General features: G+C 38.4%; 1 long non-coding RNA gene across 1 annotated transcript; it reads right to left on the bottom strand.

The window, feature by feature from the left end:
• Positions 1-546: 546 nt before the first annotated feature.
• LOC309890824 lies at positions 547-6,861 on the bottom strand. The gene is made up of 3 exons (XR_014319457.1): positions 6,757-6,861; positions 4,546-4,631; positions 547-1,479 (listed from the first exon to the last, which is right to left on the bottom strand). It is a non-coding gene; the product is annotated as an uncharacterized lncRNA (long non-coding RNA).
• Between the last annotated feature and the right edge of the window lie 2,326 nt (positions 6,862-9,187).

Genomic DNA, 9,187 nt, shown 5'->3' with positions numbered 1-9,187 from the left:
CCTTCCATACTCACCTGGCTTGTTTTATGCACACACTTACTTCAGCTTTTACTGGCTGTTATAGGAGTGCTGGAGTACTGTGTGTTTGACAGTAAATAGTAAATAATGATTCAGGTCAATGTCCCTACTTAGGAACACCACCAGAAGTTATTCCATTCCTTGCCTGGCCAAAGGCCAGAAGCTTTAGCTGGGAGTTAGAAGGAGCAACTAATTGGATGCATTGCCACTACCCAACACCACACTGAAAATGAGGTTTGTTTTTAACCTGGCTGCCCTTCTGAAAAACAAATGAAATCTGTTCAGATAAACAAAACTCCATGCTGGTGTTTCTTCTAGCAATAACTTTAGCTATTTTAGTTATAGCTAATCTTGCAAGCTCTTTTTTTATTCCAAGTTAATTTATCCAAGTTATCTATGGCTAATAGTTTAGAACAAGGACAAATGCCAGCAGACTCTTACTGGGTTGATAATTATTCAAAAAACATCAAAAGAAAAACTTGTACAAACAGTAAGGTAGAAGTCATATTTATTGATAAAAATTAATATATCTGCTATAAAATTTGTAACAGTAATGCAACTGAATATTTATTTTGATGCATAAACCTGAATGTTACATACCAAATACAATACAGTAACACTGGTTTCCTCCTTATTTACATGTTTATGAAAATTGATATGCAATCCATGTTAAAAGAACCTGTAATGGAGAATAGTTACATTAGAAAAATAATATTCTTGATAAAGCATTCTCGAGGACTCCAATCACATTTTCAGGCCTCTTTCAATAAGGCAAAAATCCCTGGTACAGCATATAACTTAATTTACAAAATACAATAACTTCAGACACATCTTCAAGTTTTCTTTTGGTATGCTTTCCCTCACTGTAAAATTACTCAGTTTTCTTACTAAACAGAAAGAACTTTCAATAACAAAACTTAATGAGTTCTACTACATATTACATACACATTGCTGAGGCTTAGCGACCACAACCGGGCAATCTTTCTCTTTAACTGTTTGCTCAATGAGCTTTTCTTAGATGTAGGACATGTAGTATTTTGAAATCATTATGACTGTGGTATCTTTCTTCAGTTTTCATAGGAAACAGATCTGTCACATTTTGAAAGTCTTTTTTTTTTTTTTTTTAATTTTTTAATTTTATTTTAGGAACTGGTGCACAACTACAATTTCCACTCACAAGAGAACGTCACAAATGTAACTAAAATTAGGCTTGGATAACTTTGAAAACATACTACTATGTGCCAAAAACCAAATTTCTTACTTTAATACTTTATAACCCTGCCATGCTCTAGGAATTCTTCTTCTGCATAGCTTCATTACTAGTCACAGTCAGATAGTTTTAATTCCTTCAAAGGCACAAAACTTCCACCTCTTTTCCAGTGTTGCTCCTACACCAGTGAATTCTTGTTTAAACATGCGTGGCAGTCTCATTAAAAGCATTTCTATCTCATTTGCAGAGATCTGGGAAAGACAGAAAGGTAAAATTAAAGTGAGAAAACTGCCCTTTGGACTGGAAAGAGGAAATAAGCTAAAAATAAAATAAAATAAAATAAAATAAAATAAAATAAAATAAAATAAAATAAAATAAAATAAAATAAAATAAAATAAAATAAAATAAAACAAAACAAAACAAAACAAAATAAAATAAAATAAAAATCCAAGGCATGTGAAAACTCTTCCTTCTTCACTCAGCTCCATCAGTTTTCTCTTGCAACAAAAAACTAACACAGAGACATTATTTTTAATCTGCTCACTTTTGTTTGTTTGTTTGTTTTGTTTTGTTTTGTTTTTACTTAGAGTTGACCATCTCTGGATCTCTGGAGCCATTCTCTCCCAGTCTGGCCCAGTTCAGCAGTCCCAGATAAATGAGTAGTGAAGTTCCTGACTCAGCATGGCTCAGGATATTTCTACGGTCTTGAAACCCTAATAACTGGTCACAATCCTAATGGGAAAAATGTTCCCACTGCAGAAAATACTTCCACAAAAGCAACCTTTCTCATACATTCAGTAGAGAAGTCAAGAAATGAGTGGCCATGGAAAATGAAACTTTCTATTTTGTAGCTACTTTTTTTTTTGGAAAGTGATGGTCATGCAAGGAAAAGTGAAGAAATGTATTGGTTCTGCCTGTTGTCTACAGGTATCTCCATGGTTTAATAGACTTCTCTAGCAATGATGATATTTCTGCTTATTCACATTTGTAGGACACTCCCAAGATGGAAAGTTTCATTTTCAAAGCAGTGTATAAACACAGAACACACTAATTACACCTTATTACACCCAAAGGAAGTGCGAAAATATCTATCACCTTTTATTTTTCCTGAAGAGCTTAGCGAGACAGAAAGATTAAATGATTTGTTAAGGTGGTGCTGAAAAATCTGTGTTGGAGGCAGTCAGTCTACGGCCCCAAAGTAATCAGGTCCATCTTTTACGTACTCTTATGGCAGTAATGGATAACTGGTTACGTTTGGGTAATGTGTCTGAGCTCTATACTGAGCCCTCAGCCCGCATGGGTATGCTGACCTTCTCATTCTTGTTCAGGTGAGGAATGACAGGCTAACCATGGAAAGTAATTGAAATTAATCTCTGAGATTACATCTCAGGATTGTGCTATTAAAAAGTAATTTGTTGCTACAAGCAGTTACTTCCAAAATAAACCAGTGAGGTCAAATTCTGAAGCTTGTGTTCATTATGCAGCAGGGAGGTCGAGTGGTAGCTGCAGGGGCTGGCACTTTGGTGCCTTGGAGGGACTAAGACAATGCCTCATCCATTGCAAGTTAAAGGCTACCTGATCCTGGCAGCCTTGCAGAAGCCAACAGGCTACTCACATGACTAGAAATTCACACAAAAAAAAGAGCCCACAAACACACAGAAGGAGGGGCTGCAGCAGCAAAGGGGGAGGCAGCTGAAGGGCTCTGCAGGCAGAAGCAATGAGCAGTGGTGCTGGAGCCCAAGGAACTGGTGTTCCAGTTCATTGTTGTTAGTTGAGACAGAGGGAGCTGGAGTGGTCAGCGAGGGGGAAAAGCTGTTAAAACTTAGCCAAATACAATGTGCTAAGGAGTGATTTGAATGACTGAAGAACTTGGGCAGACTGGGTGCTGCAGGAACTGTGGCAGAAGAGGAAGGGCTGCAAATACAGCTGTGAAGCTCTGGTTATATCAGGGCTTGGTAAAATCAGATTTTTTTAAATTTGAAATGCAGTAAGTCCTCACCTTTTACTACCATCCTTTTCCACTACTCCTTTGTTTTTATGGCTAACAATGGATTTCAAAGCACTACCAGATCTGAGCTGTCATGGCCTGAAGGTAATGCAGACAAACTGCATCATCCTTCCTCACTTCTCTAGGCAAACTCACTTATTTCCAGTGGGCTTCTAGCTCAGAATCTCTTCTGCTTATAGAGGATCTCCTCTGCTTCATAGAAACAGAAGGATCCTCCAGAGGCATGAAGCAGCCCATCAGAGCAGTTGGAAGGTGATACTGGTTGTGGGTCACATTGCTGGAGGAAGTGGTCAGGAACAGAACATTACCAGGATCAATGGGGACATCTCTAACAAGCACCACACAAGGAGTGCTGCTCATATTCTGAGCCCAGGTGCACCTCATGGCCGCCTCCTGACTCCATGTTGCAAGAAGGTCTGGGCAAGCAGCATAACCCCCATGTTCAGAAGAGATATTGGCAGATCTGGATCAGAGCTGCGGCTAATCTGGGGATGACCCCTTTATCTACCAAGTATCTCATGCAGTCTAGTGTCTTGCAGAGCCCTTGTTTGGATCTGAGAGTAGCATTAACCTGATCAAAGCTGGCTATTTTAAAGCTGAGCTTCTCACCCTTGACTTGCTTACCATTCAGCAGAAAGAAATAAACATGTACAGGGCTTGATTCATCTCATCCTACAGTATTTGCTTAAAAGTCAGTGTCTTATTTTATGGGTGTGTATTGGCTATGGACTGTAGAAACTGATGCGTTAAGAAACACTTTTTCATGCTATAGTATGGTGCCATCACATTTGTGTTGGCCACAGCTTTCTGAATTTAGCAACAGGGCCAGAAAACTCCTTTTTGAGGCTCTTTTGCTTCTATGTTGAGTCAAAGGATATGTATGTTTCACAGTCCACTTACGTGTTCATAAAAGTTTATGTTCAATGTGACCCTAGACTAACAACTTTTAGAAGAATAGGGAATTATCTCCTAAAATTCTGTACGGTTTAATGGCCACAGCTACATCTGCCTCTTGTTCTGTTTTCTTTCTCTTCAGCTGTATTTCAGGATCAGTATCATGAAATCAGCTGCTAGTCTTTGTCATTTAAAGCTCTGCTCTTCTTTTCCACAAAGAATAGCTAACCAGAGCAAGGCATAAGACCTCAACAGAAGTAGGTGTATTGTAATTTGCAAATGAATAAAGACCGCAAACCCCCAAGCCCCATATCCCATTATCTTTCTAATGGAAATACACGAAGAGTTTAACCTGCAGTAAAGAATAATACAGTATTTCAATAGAGAAAACAGATTTTGATTAAATTTTTTTTACCCTAGAGTCCAACTGCTGCATATAAGACCAAAGATATTCTATATTGGCTCCAAAAGGGTGGACGTGAAGAAATGTGGATATGATACCTGTATTAAAAACAAACGCACACAATATTGAAATTACTTTAGACAGTATATCATTAAAATAAGCAAAATAATTCTGAATAGTCTGTTCTTGCAGGTTTTTCAGTATGAATTATGATTCCTATTTTTCTTGCACAACCCAATAAACATAAGAAAATGGCACATTTTTAATACAGTCATAATAACATGGTAAACACAATAGCTCATCTTCAGGAATGACAGCAGTTAGCAAGTAAGTGACCAAGATAATATACTGATGAATAAAGGAATTTCTAAACAAAGACTTGCTGGAAGCATTTCAACTACCAATTTTATGCTTGATTTACCAATATAAAATTGTGGATATTGTAATGGTAAAATTATTGCTTTTTTCCCCTTCACTGGGTGCTCTGTTGTGAAAACGTTTCATATAATTGTGTCACAAACCACACTCCCTCAAATTTTTTCTAGTAATTACACTGATGCTGGTTATGAAAAGTGTTTAATCCATATTACCCCTAACTACTGCTGAAGAAAACACAAATCCTTTTTGACATATTTACTCATTTATTTTCTCTTAAAAGAAAGCCAGTTCTGTCTGTCTTTATTGTTGTTTACAGGATCACTGTAAAAGGTATAGGAATAAAAGTGGTTTAGGAGGAGTCAGGATCTAAGTCTAGTGATTTTTTTCTGCACTGAAAATCAAGTGACAGCACAATGATGACCGGAGAAAACAAGATTTGGGGCATCAGAATTGCTATTAAAAGCACTATCCAATTTCTCCTCTTCTAAACAAACAGTGAAAATACAGAATGTCATGTGTGTTACTTACTGTTTGGGGAGAGTTGAACTGTAAGAATCAGAGCAAATATTTTCAGCTCTGTTTGGATGGGTTTCTTAGCTGAACCACCCTAGGGGAAGTTCCTTATATTTAAAGCATAAACACCAGGATTAAAAATGCTTACAATTGACAAAAATGGGTCACTGTATCTTGTGTACTGCAGGCCATACTGCTTTCTTGATGCTGAATGAATTAGGATAATCTTGGATTTCAGTTTTCCCCAAATACTGTCCATGGTTGAAAATGATAAGTACAATTTAACTCATTTTAGACTGAATTTGCAAAGAGCACCTTTTCCCCTCCCTCGTTTTTCCAATAGCATTTACAGAGTTCTGATCCTGCAAAAGGAGGGACATGTATTTAAGTTGTATGCAATGTCCTCGTAGCAGTTGTCTTCCTTGTATTATGTGTGACCATAAGCACACACACAAGAGTTCTTGAAACAAAAATCAAGACCCACACATTTGGTTGGGTTGACTGGAAATTCTGTTGTATTAAAAAAATGTTTTACCAGTTGTATTGCGTTGGTAAGATGTGTGCCCAAGACTTTATAATTGCAGGAAGCTAGCTCTTCCATGCAAAGCAAAGAAAACATCACCAGAAAACCTTTTGTAGTTACTGAGTGGAGTTCCATCACAACTTTTTTAGTAATTTTGTTTTTCTTTTATAGTCTTTTCCTCCATATACTCTCCAAGGGCAGCATGGGCACCACTAACATTTTTATGCCCCTAAATGCTAGGTACTAGTTACCTGGACCACTGCCTCTGAGTTTTAGTTTTTAGGTATTTTTAAATAGTTTATTTCTATGATTTTATTCTAGGTGAAGGATACAACAGTCCTTGTGGTATTCTTTATAAATATTCATATGGCTAATTCCCTCACCTAATGTCAAAAGCATAAATCTGGCTTGCTTAATACATCAAATACACATATTTTTGCCTGGTGGTTTGCTAATATTTTTTTCCATCCCCTTCTCCTTCAGCATTTTGTCTAATAAACTGTTAATGAGTTATACAGTTCTAACCTGCTAAATTTAGATGTAAAGGAAATCTTCATACACACATGTTACAATTCTAAATGCAGAGCACTCTTTTATTAAACTGCAGATTTTTTCAGAAAGCAAAAGTTCACTTGTATTCTAGGATTTCTCTTACTAAAAGCCAATCTGAATCCAGATGAAAGACAAGAATCTTTTTTTTTTTTTAATTATTTTTTAATGCAAAGGTGCATGCAAATGCATATGCAATCAAAAAAAAAAATATTAAAAGGCAGTTTGTTCTCAAAAAAACTTATTTTGGGTTATCTTACCTATTAATAGTGCCTCTTTCTCTGATTTTAGACCTGGACTTCGTTTCTCCGAATTTTTTTCTCTGTCTTGGTTGACCAATGCTACTGTCAATACATTGATTTCCTATAAAGTTTAAAAAACAAAACAGGTGGTCATGTAGATTTCATTTACTTCAATTAAATCTGTCTGCTTTCTTTTCAACTCTATAAGAAAGATCATTACTTTAATTCACATCTAAAGACAACACAATTATAAATAATTGATTTGTTTGCAGAATATTAAGACACTTTTTGAAGTACCTTTACACCAAGAGCTGCCCAGAAGACAAATTTTGCTTATGGAGTAAGTAATAACTTTGTTGCTAGTGCTTCTTCATTAGAACAGCTTGAAAGATGTGCCATAAAGCGTGGAGATGGTCAGAAAATTCACATTTTCTAGCTATTAAAGCTGTAAACAATGACCGCCTCTAGGGAACATGGCTGGAAACATTCAACTATAGCTATAAGAGTAAATTCAGCAGTCACTAGCAATGTTTCTAGCTACTAGAGCACAAGCATCTACCCTGCTATACTCTCCAGCCAATGCCTGGCATGGTGTTGGACGCTGTCCTAGACAATTCCCAGGCACATTTTGGGGGTCAGCACATTTCAGGAACCGTTCCTATGCAACCACCTTGTTTTGAGGACTGAAAGAGAGCCAGCCTTAAGGGCAAACTGGTTAAGGCTCCTGTTTTGAGCTCCATTTTCTGCAGTCAGGTGGCCTGAACCAGCCAAATCTCAGCCAAGCTATCACATGTGAGATGCTCCATCAGAAGTACACAGGCAGTTGTGTGACACAGATTGCTCTTCTCCTGGGCATATGTGAAGTAAACAAATTATCTCTACTTCAGAGGCATGTAAGTGGCCTCAAAGTGCTTGTGCAGTATTCGAGTATATACATGGGTTGTTTCCATGGAGTGACTGATATGCAGTAGCTTGTTCCTTGGTGAGGTGGTGACTCACACTCCTGCATCTGCTCTGTGAAATGCTCAGCAGTTCTTTGCAAAACCACAGAAGCCGAGAACTTGGGCTGCAGACACGGTGGTCTGAGGTGGGTCTGTTCAGGAACAGTGCTCTTGTTCTGGTTGAGGGAGTCAAGGGGTGCTGCTAGCAGCTGGAGGTGCCACAGGACTGGGCAGCCTTAAACGTAATCAAATTTCAGCTATTTGGTGTAGTGATGTGGCCCATCTAAAACAGGCATTTTAGTGGTGCCTTGCTCCAAAATTCTTGGATAGCATTTTTGCCAATAAAAGGGTGGCATCAGGGCATTTCTGGAGGTGTGCATAATCCACAGTTAAAATAAATAAACAAACAAACAAACAAATAAATAAATAAATAGTGTCAAGTATGCCTTTCTCTAGATGAGTAAAGGCTCTGCTATCTGTGAAATGGGTAAAAAGAGTCAGGCACTTCCTCATTCTCAAAAAATCCCCAAACACGTATGCATACAAAAGAAGCCATGATGTATTCTGTGCTCTTCATGGCTGGCACCAAGGAGCAGCTGCCCAATACGCAGTGCCTGATGGCTCAGATGCATCATGGGTTCAAATGTTCCTCAAGCTGTGAAGTGGAATATGCTGCCATGTGCCAGCTAAGGAACTGTGTGAACATCTCAGTGACTGAATGTGTATCCTTAGCCCCCAGTGACAAGCAACTCTGGTCCACCTCAGCCCACAGTGACAGAGGTGTGGGATGCATTGAGGGACCTTTGGTTTTCTGCAGTTGTAGCAGCCAACTCAGGCAAGTCTCCTGGCCAGGTATCTATGTATAGTTGTGTGCATGTGAGGTAGTGCACTTGCGCTGCCTTTCTAGTCAATAGAAATGAAACTCTTTAGTCATATATTTTGGTTATATACTTTATGTTGAGCTAAATTGGACCTTAGAGATGTCTATTTTATTTTCCTCATTGACTGCAAAGGGAATCTTGTGGTACAGATTTAGACACCTACAGGTTGGAGAGTCAGCAGTTCAAGAGTTGCAGTGATACTTTCTTAAAATAATGGTGCGCTTGAGTGCTCTGACAGCTACATCACCTTGACACCAATGCTCCTGTAGTGCTGCAATGCACAGGGCACATTATAACAGCAGGAATATGCCCTATGTTGTCCAGCGCTGTTGATTCCCCTCCAGCCACAGGCAAAGGCTAATGCAAATACTCATCTGCTGCCAGCCATGACATCCGAGAACAGTGAAAGAAAACCCAGGCAAGAAGCAGAAATAAGGGAAGTGTTCATATGCATTTCTCCATAAGGGCAGCAATGACAAGGGGGTTACGGATCAGAAGAGCCAAGCTGGATGGCAGATTTCCTGATACTGCAGCAAAAGAGCAGAACAACATATGCCACCAGAGCTTGTATAGGTTAAGATGTAACTTCTGACTCCATCAGAGACAGAAAAGCAGTCTAAAAATAAC

This window comes from Aythya marila (assembly GCF_965140915.1).
Source record: "Aythya marila genome assembly, contig: HAP1_HAP1_SCAFFOLD_1109, whole genome shotgun sequence".
In the NCBI taxonomy this organism is placed as follows: domain Eukaryota; kingdom Metazoa; phylum Chordata; class Aves; order Anseriformes; family Anatidae; genus Aythya; species Aythya marila.
Note: the sequence above shows the minus strand (reverse complement) of the source record. Positions and strands in the feature narration are given on the sequence as shown.